Below are 14,169 nucleotides of genomic sequence, written 5' to 3'. Positions count from 1 at the left end.
CATCCTCAAATGTTCTATACCCTATTGTTCTTCACTAAGTTTTAGTGGGGCAACTATTGGATTTCCTTTCTCATCATTTCTCTTTTTATTTCCCTCTTCATCAACTTCCACAATAGATGGTAATCTTGAACTTAATAGATATGGAAATTATATGATAGATGGTACTACCTCCTTCTCTTTCATCTCAACGAAAATTTAGCTCTTCTTTCTATTCGAGAGTAACACCTTGATCTATGATATGTTCTTGTGGTTCATTTTCTTTCACCTCCACAACACTTGATGGCACTGAAGATGTATCTTTGTGTGGTTCATTCTCAGTGGATGCAACCTCAACCTATTAAGGTTAATCAATCCTTACCACTATAAGATTTGTGCATGGTAAAACAATATTAGTGGATTCATGTTGCAATGATTTAATGTCCTCCTCACTCAATGGATTGACATTCTGAGCAAAGTTATCAAGTATGTCTTCAATAGTGATAGACTCTTTGTCTACATGTGGGGGACTAGTGCTCAACACTTGAGCATTTTGTACATCTTGTGCATTCTCCTTAGCTATGTCATCCTTTTCTCCTATTGTAGCTATATTTTCCTTTTCTCCTACTACTACTGTCTCCTCATTTTCTTGGTCTCCCTTCTCTACCATAACTTTGGTGGATAACCCGTAGATACATTTCCATAGTAACTTTCTCTGGGTTACCACCTCTTCTACTTTATTCCTCAAACTATTAAATGCTTGGTACTTGGGAGTGAATCTCCCTTTGTGCTTCTCTAAACCTTTTTAGTCATTCTTTTGTAAAGTTTAGCCATGATTGTGGCTAAAGTAGCCTCTCCGATGTGGCTTTCTATCTCCAAACACAACTTCCACTTTTTCTCAACTCTCTCCTATAGAATTTTTAGAATAGAGTTAGCAATCTCTAGTGGAGTGGTCTTAAATGTAGCCATCATATCATAAATAACCTCTTCTAGATTATGCTTATCATCACTCCCTAACTTATTAAAATCGATATGTGAAAAACTAGATAAATTTGCATTAGTTTCTACATATTCACATAAATGATGAGAGATTGTTTTCTACCACTTTGAATTGACTTAAGTTATCTAATTCGATCTTCTTATCATTTGAGCCACCTTGTGGTTTGTACTTTCTCCTCAGCTTCTTAGTAAGCTGACTCAGTTCTACTGTGGTACTTTCTCTTTGGCTTTTGCAATGGTATCCCTTGTTCTTGACTTTGTCAAGTGTAGTTGGCTTCTTTACAATTTTCTTTGCTATTCTATTTGGTTTTTACACTGCCTTCTTTTGTGATTTCCTCTTCTTTCCAATTTCTTACTCGACATCCTCTTCATCATCATTTCTATCCTCATCTAATCCTTGAGTTATTTCTAATGGTGCTTGGCTTCCTCCTTCTCCTTCTCCTTCTCTTTCTCCTTCTTCTTCTTCTTCTTCTACTACTACTACTACTACTACTACTACTACTACTCCTCCTCCTCCCCCTCCTCCTCCACCACCACCAAATTTTTTTGTTATCTCCTCCACCATCTTGTTTTTCTGTCTAATAAATGTGGCAGTCTTCAATTCTATGGTGATCCTTGACTTGGCTTCATCATAATTTACAAATTGTGTAGTATCCTTATTGACCTCTTCTACCAATAATACAATAATAGTTGTTGAAGTTTCTATTAGAAATAGGAATTACTGAGGTGGGGGGGATGAATCAGTAATTTACAAACTTTAGTCACCAACTGAATATTATTTATTATTTTGAACCATACATAAGAAAGTAAACAAGTAAGGATAAACAATAATAGTAACCATGTACAAAGATAACTCATAACGCCATATTTCGTTAACTAGGGAAACCTTGGCCGAGAGAAAACCCTGGTGGGGATGATATCCACTAGATAATATACTGATATATATGTTCCTTATTAGAGGATGAACCCTATTAGGAGTCAATGAGTAAATTCAGTATAGAGAGCCCCTGTTAGGAGACTTTGAATCCCTCTTAGGAGATTCTAACCCTATTAGGAGTTGTAGTATAGTAGATGCAAGATGAGCCCACTACCCAAACATGCACTTCCAATTACAAGAAGAGCTCATTGCCCAAACAAGTAATTAGTCTTCTATTATATAGGTTTTGTAACTTCTTTCTTGATTGATCTATGAGCTCATATAGATCTTGGATCACAAAATAAATTTTGCATATATTACTTCACAAAAACTTCACATATTACAATACAATTGCTCAACACAACACATCACTCATTTGAATTTACAAGATGTCCTTTGCATAAATACCATGCATTTTCACAAATTGCTACTAGGTCAGCTAAGACCATACCATTCTTTTCCAACTTATAGTAAACATCTAGGATGTCATCCCTAATTGGTCAAGTGGTTATTTTGTAAACAAAATAATTTTGTAAACAAAATAATTCCTTTCCTTTAATATCACTGTCCATTGTTACTGGTAAAACATGAATATATCTTTTCTGTATAGTTTGTATTAATGTCTGAGGCTATACACATCATCATCAACATGTACACTATCTCCATATAACTTTTCTAATCATAATATGACATCAATAACAAGTTACATGCAAAACAATACATTGTTGTAAACCAATTTCATACTTAGACAATTTTTGAGTACCAAAAGCTAAGTATCTTTATTTCGAAGGTTCTCTATAAGCATGTACATCATGTTTTTCCATAAATGACAACAATTACATATCTTCATTAGCCAATTGTCAAAATCCTCCCCCTATGGCATTAATGGCAACAAAATAGGGAAAATTGGCCAAGTATCAAAAAATTGTCAAAATAAAACAATATCAATACAATAATCATCTTTTACAACTTATCCATCTTACATATGCTGGCCCTTTCAATATTATTTCATACATTAACTTATTTATAATTTTCTTTTGCATCTTCTCCCCCTTTGATATCAATGACAACAGTTAGAATGTCAAAAAATGTTCATTTGTTGTCAAAACTCTGTTCTTCTACCTTAAACTGATAATATCTTCATATAGTAGTCAAAACTTGCCTTAAGACTATCTAAACCTTTTATCCATGTATCCTTACCTATTTTAGTAGAGGTGAGAATTGCACATAGGGCATCTGATGCAATCTCAACTACATTAGGATCAGAGTATAAGAATAGGTGTCCTTGGCTTTGAAACACTCCTCCAATTGTCTCTCAAAAATATATATCTTCAAATCAATAGAATCTTTGAATTCTTATACTCTCTTCAAAATTTGTTCTTTCTAAAGTTCCAGTTTCTTGATATCACTATGAACACTGCCCACTTATCCTTCAGAGTCATCAACTTTTTTAGAAGGTTGCAATATCTAACTTGATATAGCTTCTAGCTCACTCAACTTTCCTTCAATCTTACTTTCAAAATCCTTATTCAACTTATTGATGTACAATACCTTTCCATCTTGTTGACATTTTTGAAGTTCCTTGATACAAGTATCAAGACTTAGCAAATCATTCTTGATGTTCTAACAAATGGTGCTAAATAAATTAGCATCATATGAAATCTGGGCCTTTGACTCTGCAATATTCAACAAATTTGTAAATTCCTTATCAAAATATTTCAAGACTTCTTGTGCCCTCTGTTCAGGATCTGCATATGTATGCTTGACTGCTAGAGTATTGTGTAATCTATAAGTTACCTCCATTAAGGTTCTTTCTAGGCTCTTTACTTTCATGTTCTTCTCAATAAGTTTTGTCAGAGATGAGATCAGCTCAGTTTGATCATCATCATCACTTGTTAGGCTAGTAAGCGAAAGTGGAGTAGATGAACTAGATGGTTTTGATTCATCTTCCCTTTGCTTCTTCTCTGCTACCCCTTTAACTCTTCTCTCTTCATTCTCTTTCTCTTCCTTTTCTTTTCTTTCCTTCTCTTTCTTTTCTTCCTCCTCTATTCTCTTCTTCTTTTCTTCCTCTAATAGCTTCCTTTCCTCTTCAATTTGTTTTAATTGTTCTTGAATAACCTTGGCTTGAGATTCAAGTTGTTTAGAACTCTCAAAAGGGTTAGTGTCATCAATGTTAATAGTAATATTGGTTTGATCAATTTGCATAGTGTCACCACTTATAGACACTATCGAAGTTCCAGATGCTGGTGAAGGTGCTTCCTTAGATTCTATTATCATCTAACAAATAGTTGCGGCTGCTTCACTTCTTATTTTATCCTTCTCACCCACCATAAATAGAAATGGTCTCAACTTGATCCTCATGCAAGGTGCTAGACTGTTCAACAATTTCTTGACTTCTTCCTCATCATTAGTCTTGAATATGGTCCTTATCATATACTTCCAAAGTTCTATATCCTCTTCTTGCACTAGTGCTTTCTTCTCTATAAGTCTATCATAGACTTTCTAATTTATTGTGCCTTCAATATCCTTAAGTTTCAGATTGTTAGAAATTATATATCTCATAGTAGAGATATCAATATGATCTTTCTCAATATCATTATACAAATCATAAAAAAAATCATCTGAACAAAGTTCCCTTCATTAGCAATGGCTGAGTTTATCTTCTCAATTTTTGGCTTCCAAGGTTTCCTTGTTTTTCTTGCTGTCTGTTTAGAAATGATAACTCACTCTATCTATTTTTGCTTCTTGTTCTTGTTCTTCTTCTTCATTGGAATACATAATTTTCAAGAATGTATTTTGCCTCTTTCTTGGTCAAGTAGCTTATTGCTTGACTCTTTTTGTCTTGGTAGTCATGGCTTCCACTAATCTTTCTAATTTTCTCTTCAACTCACTTGGTTGTTCTGTTGATACTGTGACATATGTAATGCTCTATTTTGAAGATGTTTCTACAATAGACACTGATAAAGGTTGCACATACATTATTCCTTATTTCATGGTCTACCTAACTACTTGTAACTCACTTTCTCTTTTCGAAAATAGTGTTTAGTTTTAAATTGCCTTGTCAAGTCACTTTTGAGTGCTCTATGCTTCTGATGTAATTGCAAAGAAGTGGTAATCAAGTCTGTACTCCATTTTATTCATTCAATTCAAACTTTCATTAATTGCATACTTTGCAAACATGAAAAAGTTGTTAATCACATTCTAAAATCAAATATATGCTTGATAAACTTTGTTCAGTCTTTAAATGCTATCCAAAGTTTACCGTAGTGTCCTTTCATCATGACAATGCTCCAAGAATCTTCACTTCACAAAATTCTCTGTAAAAACATATTGTTCATCTTCTGCTACAGAATTAACTTTCTCTATAATAAAAATAACTCTTAATTTCTTTGTAGCAAGTTCTTATAAACTCCAAATTGCAAGCTTGGATATCATATAAACTTATCTTGATACACCTTTTCCCAACTTCACTACCCATAGTTTGATCTCTAAATGAATTTTCAAATTTTGGCATTGTGAACAAGCTTAATTAAACTTAGTTGGATCAAACTCTATTACTAACTTTGATCTTCTTGTCTCATTATCTTCTAACTTTTCTTCTAAGATGTCTAATCCTTTTATGAATGCCTCATTGAGTTCTTCTCAAATTTCACTTACTACATTTCTTTGTTCCTCATTATCTTTCTCAGTTCTGGAGTTCCTATTATGGTTCCTTCTATCATTTCTGATATTTCTTCCATCATTTCTTCTATTATAAAGTTTCTTTCATTATTCCTTCTATCTCCAAAGTTTCTATCCATTCTAAAATACTTTGTTGTATGTCCAAAGTTGTTGCATAACTGGCATATTAGAGTTCCACTTCTAGGATTTTGTTGATCAAAAAGTGCATGACACATCTGAGCTATGTGTCCAAAGTTGTTACACTTATAACACACAATCTGTCTTCTTTCTTCATAAGGTCTTCCTTCTCTCAATGTCTTCTCATTAAATCTTCTTCTATCTACAAGGTTAGTATCTCTAGACATTCTACTATTCCTTCTATCATTATTATATTTAGGTTTCCTACAATCAATTAATTTATGACCCATACCATAACAATTATGATAATAAAAATCCTTAACATGATTAAATGACTTATTTGTACAATCTTTTTTCATATGACCTATTTCATTACATGAAAAACACTTAGCTCTAAATTTATACTTGGTTTCTTTTGGAGATTCCACTTTCTTTGGTTCATCCAATACCACAGTTTCCTTATCTAACTTCTTTAGGTTTGTCAAAAGATTGATTGGATTTGATCTTATCATCAGATTTATCCTTTTCTTTCAGATCTGATCTATTTTTAGGTTTCTTTGCAAACATGTTAAATAGATAACCAAGACTAGTCTTATCATAGGTAGGTCTTTGTATTGACATTGAATCATCAAGATTTTCTTTGCTAGAATAAAGCCTCTCAAGTTGATGCTTGCATTGAGTTAGTTCACCTTTCACAATAGTGTTGTACTTATGAAGTTCTTCATGTTCTTCTTTCAATGTTTCAAATTTAGATGTCTTCTTTTTCAGACTCGCTCTAAAATATGTATTCGTAGTCTTCAAATCAAATTCAATTTTGCTAGGATCATTCTTAAAAGTCAACATTAGATTGGTAATCTTCAATTCATGCTTCAAGATCTTGTACTATATCTTCAACTTTGAATAATCATCATCACTAGTTTTAGATTCAATAGATTTAGGCTTGGATTTGAAATGTTCAATATTGTCCTTCAATTGTCCAATATATACTTTGGAGTCTTCATATCTATCCTTCAATGATGAAGGGTGCACCCCTTAATACAATAAGCTCATAAAACAAACAAAGAAACAATAGAAAATGCGAGAACAAAATATGCACTTTTTATTTGCACCTGAAATGTGGAATTATAGAATTCATAAGTACAATATGCTAACCCACATGGACACCTTCATTACAGTAATTTGCAAGACAAGCTATCAGCTATCACCTAGAGTTGTTCTAGCTAATGTTCGGGCCTTTCTTAAATAGGCAATTTTATGCTACACGAGAAGGTTTTAGATGCTCCAACTTAATACCTAGGGCTGAGAGACCCTAACAATACATATAGAGTTAGCTAAATATATTTTTAACAAATTATTTTAGAAATTTTGATAGCCCAACTTTGGAAGGCCATAGCTCTCAAACTGTTGCTTTGATTGCCTATTATAACCACTTTTTGAAAATGCGAGCTCGTGATCTACAGACTTAGAATTGCACAAGCACCCTTTTGTCAAGTTTTTGGACCTGATCTGAGCTCTCTAAGGCCTCTAATGGTGATCCTGACAATTTTTTCTGTAAAATATTCCACCAAAAATCTGCAATAACTTCTCTGATACTTAAGTTGGAGCAATGAGATTTTTATGGTAAGCTTATAACTCTAAAATGAACCTTCTTGTAGAAAATGAGAACATTTTGAGCTCATATGACAAACTTAGTAAAAATAGCAAGCTCCTATAAATAGTAACCACCCTATCTACTTGTCCTTATTAAAACAGAAAATACTGAAAATAAAATATTTTTGGGTGATGCAAGATTGCTCTTACACCCAGGATGCTCCTACATCATTCAACTTATCTCTTTCTTCAGTAAGGAGATCAATTTGTTCAAGTTCTTCTTCATTTTTCTTCATCAACTATTCCATATCCATAGGAATCTTACTCAAGCTATTAATCCTCTTCCAAGTAACTATTCTCTAATACCAATTGTTAGAAATATGAATGACTAAGAGGGGGGTGTGAATCAGTAATTTACAAAAATTAGTAGCCAACTGAATATTATTTATTACTTTGAAGCCTAGTGAGGATGGTACCCACTAGATAATATATTGATATATATGTTCTTTGTTAGAGGATGGACCCTATTAGGAGTCAATGAGTAAATTCAGTATAGAGAGTCCTTGCTAGGAGACTTTGAATCCCTGTTAGGAGATTCCAACCCTATAAGGAGTTGTAGTATAGTAGATGCAAGATGAGTCCATTGCCCAAACATGCACTTCCAATTACAAGAAGAGCTCACTACCCAAACAAGTGATTAGTCTTTTATTATATAGGTTCTATAACTTCTTTCTTGATTGATCTCTGACCTTAGCTAGATCTCAAATCACAAAATCAACTTCGCATATGTCACTTCACAAAAAGTTTGCATATCACAATACAATTGCTCAACACAACACATCACAACTCATTTGAATTTTCAAGATGTCCTTTGCATAAAAATCATGCCTTTTCACAAATTTCTACAAGGTTAGCTAAGACCATAATATATTTTTCCAACTTATAGTAAACATCTAGGATGTCGACCCTAATTGGTCAAGTAATTATTTTGTAAACAAAATAATGTCTTTCCTTTAATTCCACTATCTTGTTTCACTGGTAGAACACATATATCTATTTTTTGTATAGTCTGTACTAATGTCTAAGGTTATACATGCCATCATCAACATGTATACTATCTCCATCTAACTTTTCTTATCATAATACAATGTCAGTAACAAGTTACATACAAAACAATACACTAATATAAACCAATTTCATACTTAAACAATTTTCTGAGTACCAAAAGCTAAGTATCTTTATTTCTAAGGTTCTCTACAAGCATGTACATTTTTTGTTTTCATAAATAAAAAGAATTAAATACCTTCATTAGCCAATTGTCAAAATTTTTATCAACATTAATTTCATATGGTAAAGGTCTTAACCATCTTACTATTGGAATTGTTGCCTATACATATGAGTAGTTGGAATCAAGTAGAAAAAAAACATCATTATAATGTTGTTCAACTAGTGACACAGGAATCCTTGACCTCTGCTTCATAGACTTCTTAAAGTCTTCAAAATAACTTGTCATTACTGGTTCAGAAATATATTTTGCACATAAACGAATATGAAAATGATAAGTGATCCAAGCTTACATGAGGCACTCTTCACTTTCCTAATAGCTTCCAAATTTTTTGATAGCTGTTGAAGTTGTAGCTTAGCTAAGTCATAGTTGTGATCTCTCTTCTCTATCTAATAACCTAAGTCAACTGCAATGCACAACACACTATTGAGTCATCTTGACTAGTAGAATCTTAGTGCAATCACTCTTACTACAAATGCTATAATAGGGAATATGATGGTGCCAATTGATATTCCACATTTTTTCCACACTACTCTAGTGTTCTTCTCAATAATATCTTTTGCATCACTCCTTAATGCCTTTGGTCGATCTAGGGTTGGATACCTCATGACTCTGTGAATGATCCTCTTAGATATTATGATTGGTCCACCTTTGAACCAAATATGATTTTCATGAATCCAACTCAACACAATCTTAATCCATTTAGTCTTGAACATTTGTGTGAAATTTAGGGCACATGTTAACCCTTTACTCTCTACAATCTTGTTTTCTTCCTTCAACAAATCTTTCTCACACAACTTCTAATAAGTTTCTCTTATCTCCAAATTTCCAACCTCACCTACCTTGTAGGTATATAACATTTAAAATCCTGGATTATTAAAACCTTTGGTGGTATCATAGATAGCACACTAGATGGATCTCATTTATACACAATCTTAGGAATGACACAAAGTGGATATTGTCTCACACCATTGCTAATTAATTGAACATTAAAAAATTCCTTCCCCTCTTTCCTAGGTGCTACATAAGAACTTGCTTCCATCTTGACTATCTAGGGTTTTTAAAACATGAAATAGTGTAACTTGGCACAAGTTAAATACCTTTCAAATCTATTGAATGATTTCAAGTTGTAGTAGAATGTGGCTTGCAAATGTTTAAATCTCCTTTCACAAATCACCTTCGTGCTCTTCAAACTTTGGTAAGTGCAAATGAATCAAAAAATCAAGTATATAGCCTTTAAAACCTTTTCTTTAATGCTTAGTGCATATATAGTTGTTCATTCGGTCACTATAGGGTTTTCTAGTATGCTTTGCTATCATAGTGAGATCAACTATCACTACCATACCTTCATTATTTGGTAGTAACTAAAAAAATTTCAATGGCTGACAACAACAAAGAAAGTAAAAAAAAATGATAGATTTTCTCTTTATTGTAATCACTTAATTGCATCTTAGTATATGTTGATAGATCCTTTACATTACTTGAATACTTGGAACTGATGGAAAATATATCATTTTAGATATCAGTTCCACACATACCTTTGTTCACCACTTTTAGATGATTCTCCTTTCTTAGTAGTAGAATAGCCCAAACTAGCAATGTCATTGCTTGACCTTGGTGCTTCAATCAGTTTCTCAAAATACTTTATGGCTCCACTAGGCTTTTTAAGCCTTTCTTTCTCAATCTTCAATTTATTTTGTAGTAGGGTATTCTGTGTTTCCAAAGTTGTAATCTCAATATCTTTCTTATTCAATTCTTGATTTGTAATTATTAGTTGATTCATTAGATCTAATTGAATGCTTGATAACTTTTTTGCATCTGATGACTTCTCCTCAAGTCTATTAGCTAGTAGTCTTTTGTCTTCTTCAATCGTGAATCTATCTTCTTTATCTTTCTTGTTTAGTTTAGTTGTCTCAAATAACAAAACTAAGTTTCTTATTTCCTTTTTAGATTCTTCACTTCTTCACTTAGGGCATTATTCTTTTCCATCAAATCTACAATAGTTGCGTCAAATTCATTTGAGTTTTTGTCCTCAAACATCCATTAGTGTCTTCTTCTTGATATTGAGTGTCATTTTGTTGAATGGCCAATTTCTTTCTTCTTTTGAATGAATGTTGCAGTTCATCTCTTGCCTCCTTGAGTTGATGTAGGGTAAGTTGTATTTCAATCTTTTGGTTCTCAATAGTCTTTCCCATTTTGTAGACTTCTATCTTCAAGGTCTTACCTCCCAAGTTGTCAAACTTTTCTTTCTAGAGAACAAAGTTCTGATACCAATTGTTGGAATTAACAATGGGAAAGTAAGTTCTATGAGGGGTGTAACACTACCACTAACAAAACCAATAATTTGAATCCAATAACAAGTACAAAGAATGTTATATATATATATATATATATATATATATATAACTTAATACAAGTACAATAACATAGATTGAATCACTGTCAATCTAAAAACCTCAAAATACAAGTAATTATCATCCAAATATGATTCCATAAAGATTCTAATACATATTGTGTTAAGAACAATAATGAAGTACAATCTCATCCTTAAATGCCTATGTCCAAAATATGGACCTTACAAGCAAATAAATAACGATTCAAGAAGAACTTCAATAAACATCTTTAGCTACTTGTAATCTCGAAGCACCTGGAAACACACAGAATGCAACACAAAACAAAAAAGGGCTCAATACACACTGAGTTGAAAAGCGTAATCCACCTGCATGCATATTAGACCAAACATATACAAAACCATAATGCAGATATCTAATTCACTTTAACATAGTGCAGTTCCAAAATTAATAAGCAAGAAGTAAACCTTTACTGATTATTGCAAAATTAAACTCGCACTAAGAATAACACGTAAATGAAACATATATATACTGAGGTGTCATCGTTATGGCACTAAGATACTACATCCATGTATGGTATGCTCATAGTCAACACGTAACGGGTTTCTCTACTATACTTGTCATTGACAGAATAGAGATATGCCTTGTTCTCTATACTTAACCATATAGGTTTAGGTCATAGGTAAGGCCAACTATCTTTTATATGTAATTAACCCACCCAATTCATTTTATAATTATCACTAAATTAATTAACTGAATAGGATAAACCAAATTCAGCCACCCCGATATACGTTCATCACAACTATTCTTAAAATACACATCAAACATATTTTCTAAGAATGTTCATGCTACAGAATATAACTCATTTTTCAACATGATACTACATCCTTTAATCTATTCGAACACATCTTAACTTTGCCTATTTCCAAGGTAAATTTAGACTACTATAACAACAAAAACAAATACTATAATAATAGAACCCTTAAATACAATTAAACTGACATTTTAACTTAATGATATTTACTGATCCTAGTACTATACTATTTATCCCTGCTGTCATAACAATCTTTACTTATTCTTTGAAATAGCAAGATAGTAAGATCAAGTACAAAAGATACTTTCATTTTTAAAAAAAGAATTTCATCAACATATTTCATAATCGAAACTTAAAATGAAATCAACTTTCTATTTCAATAGAATCCAGAAAACAGCTCTGATTCTCAATAAAACAGAGTATAACTTTTTAAATATATATATATATATATATATATATATATATATATATATATATATATATATATATATATATATATATATATATATAATAAAATAAATTTTCTTTTTATTTCAACATTATGACTGAATTGTAATACTTCAAAACAACATTCTAACACCATTGACAGTTTTCTTACATGTTCGGATCCCATCATTGTTTGAACAAAAAGACCAATAACATTGTTGTCATACGTTTTTGACTATACATTCAAATCAATATGACTTCTTTTTCTAATCATAGTCAAATTTCTAAGTTTATAAAAACTTTTACTACAAAGTCTTTATTCTATGTAACTATCAACTAAGACCATGTTTTCCAAATATGAGAATGTTCTCTTTTGACACTTACAACTCCATTATTCAACAATACCTGCTATTTTCTTAATAACTAATTTGTTTTTTTGTTTTTTTTCAATACTATCCATTTTACTATATCTATAAGAATAAAATAAAAGTAACCAAAGAATTGTTAATATTCAATTAAACAAAATCTACTGTTATATCAAAGTAAATCGATTATCGGCATATTATCATTAGTTCTCGAATAATCACAGTCAACTTAAAGTTTTCCCATTATCATACGACAGTCATATATGGTCATGAACCGTTTTATATCTTATTTGATATAGAAAGTGTTCGGCTGTCAGCTAATGGTTCAAGAACAGAAAAACAATGAAGGTATGTTTTTTTGACAGCAAGTTCAAACATTTTAAATCGATAGTCCCTTACAAACTATCACAACCAAATCACAAGTTTCCTTATTCCAAAGATAGACTATAAATCTTTATTTAAAACATCACATATTGGGTGAGAATGGATTGTTTATCAAAAACCCAAGAACTCGCAAATATATGCAAATTGTTTACCAAAATAACAACGTCAAATCCTCACTACCGACTATCAACAATCTATTGGTTAATGCAACCAAAATCGATACTATACTATCAACCATCAAAAGTATGAACTATGACAATAAAATGATTGAAACCTAAGATATTTCGAATTTTCCAAATCTGACAATCCCATGTAGCATCTTATACTTTTCTTCACACAAACTGTTTGACGAAATGACTATGCCCCAAGTTTCATTGACAACCCTTAGAATTAAGACTTAACCCTCGGTCATGAAATGTCATACAGTGTCAAACATAAAAAATTTATAAATATAGTATCTACATATAATCTAATAGCATATCCAAAACATATCACCAAGCCTCCCATTTAAGTATGGGTACACACAGAGCTGTACAATAACATAGAGCCCAACTTTGTCTATACCCACACTTAAGTGACAGATTCTTCTACATGTAAACTGAGTGCCATGCATTTCCAAACAAATCGAAATGTAATTATAAAGAGAGAGTAAGAAGGGTAAGAAATTGCCCCTACTTGCAATTTAGCAGAGGGTAAATGAACTCTCCAACCACTTGCTGCCAAAGACCAAAACCCAAACCAAAAATCACTTTTCCAAATTGCCCAAATTGTCGAGCTAGAAGAACTTGCTTGTAACAGAGGTTACGATGATCAATAAAAAAATTCGAGAGAAGTACATCAAAAGGACTAGTTGTGAGCAACACCTCAATGCTCGGCCTCAAAAACTCAAAATCATTTTCAACAAACTCTTCCATGAACCCGATTCCACAACAACAAGGGTCACAAGTGTTCCTCAATCAGAGTAGTGCGGCCAAATCTCCAACCCTATCTCAACAGGTAGCCAAACTAACAACACGAAATGGCCGACTATACTTACAGTGCCATAAAACCTCATTACTTTGCATTCAATGAACTATCACTCAAAACAGAGCCGTGTATACAGCAATCACCAAACCATCACCATATTTGGCTACAAAAATGAAATAATATTGAACCTTCTTCAAATCATTTGAAACCCATTAGGGTTTTAGGGAAATGAAATCTTCATTTCCAAACATTATATATGAATAAAACAATAGCCTCATATATCATAATAGTTGCGTGTA

Source organism: Cupressus sempervirens, chromosome 3 (genome assembly GCF_028749045.1).
Source record: "Cupressus sempervirens isolate cs-2001-9-10 chromosome 3, ASM2874904v1, whole genome shotgun sequence".
NCBI classification, from domain to species: domain Eukaryota; kingdom Viridiplantae; phylum Streptophyta; class Pinopsida; order Cupressales; family Cupressaceae; genus Cupressus; species Cupressus sempervirens.
The sequence above is the reverse complement of the archived record's forward strand: the minus strand, read 5'-3'. Positions refer to the sequence as shown.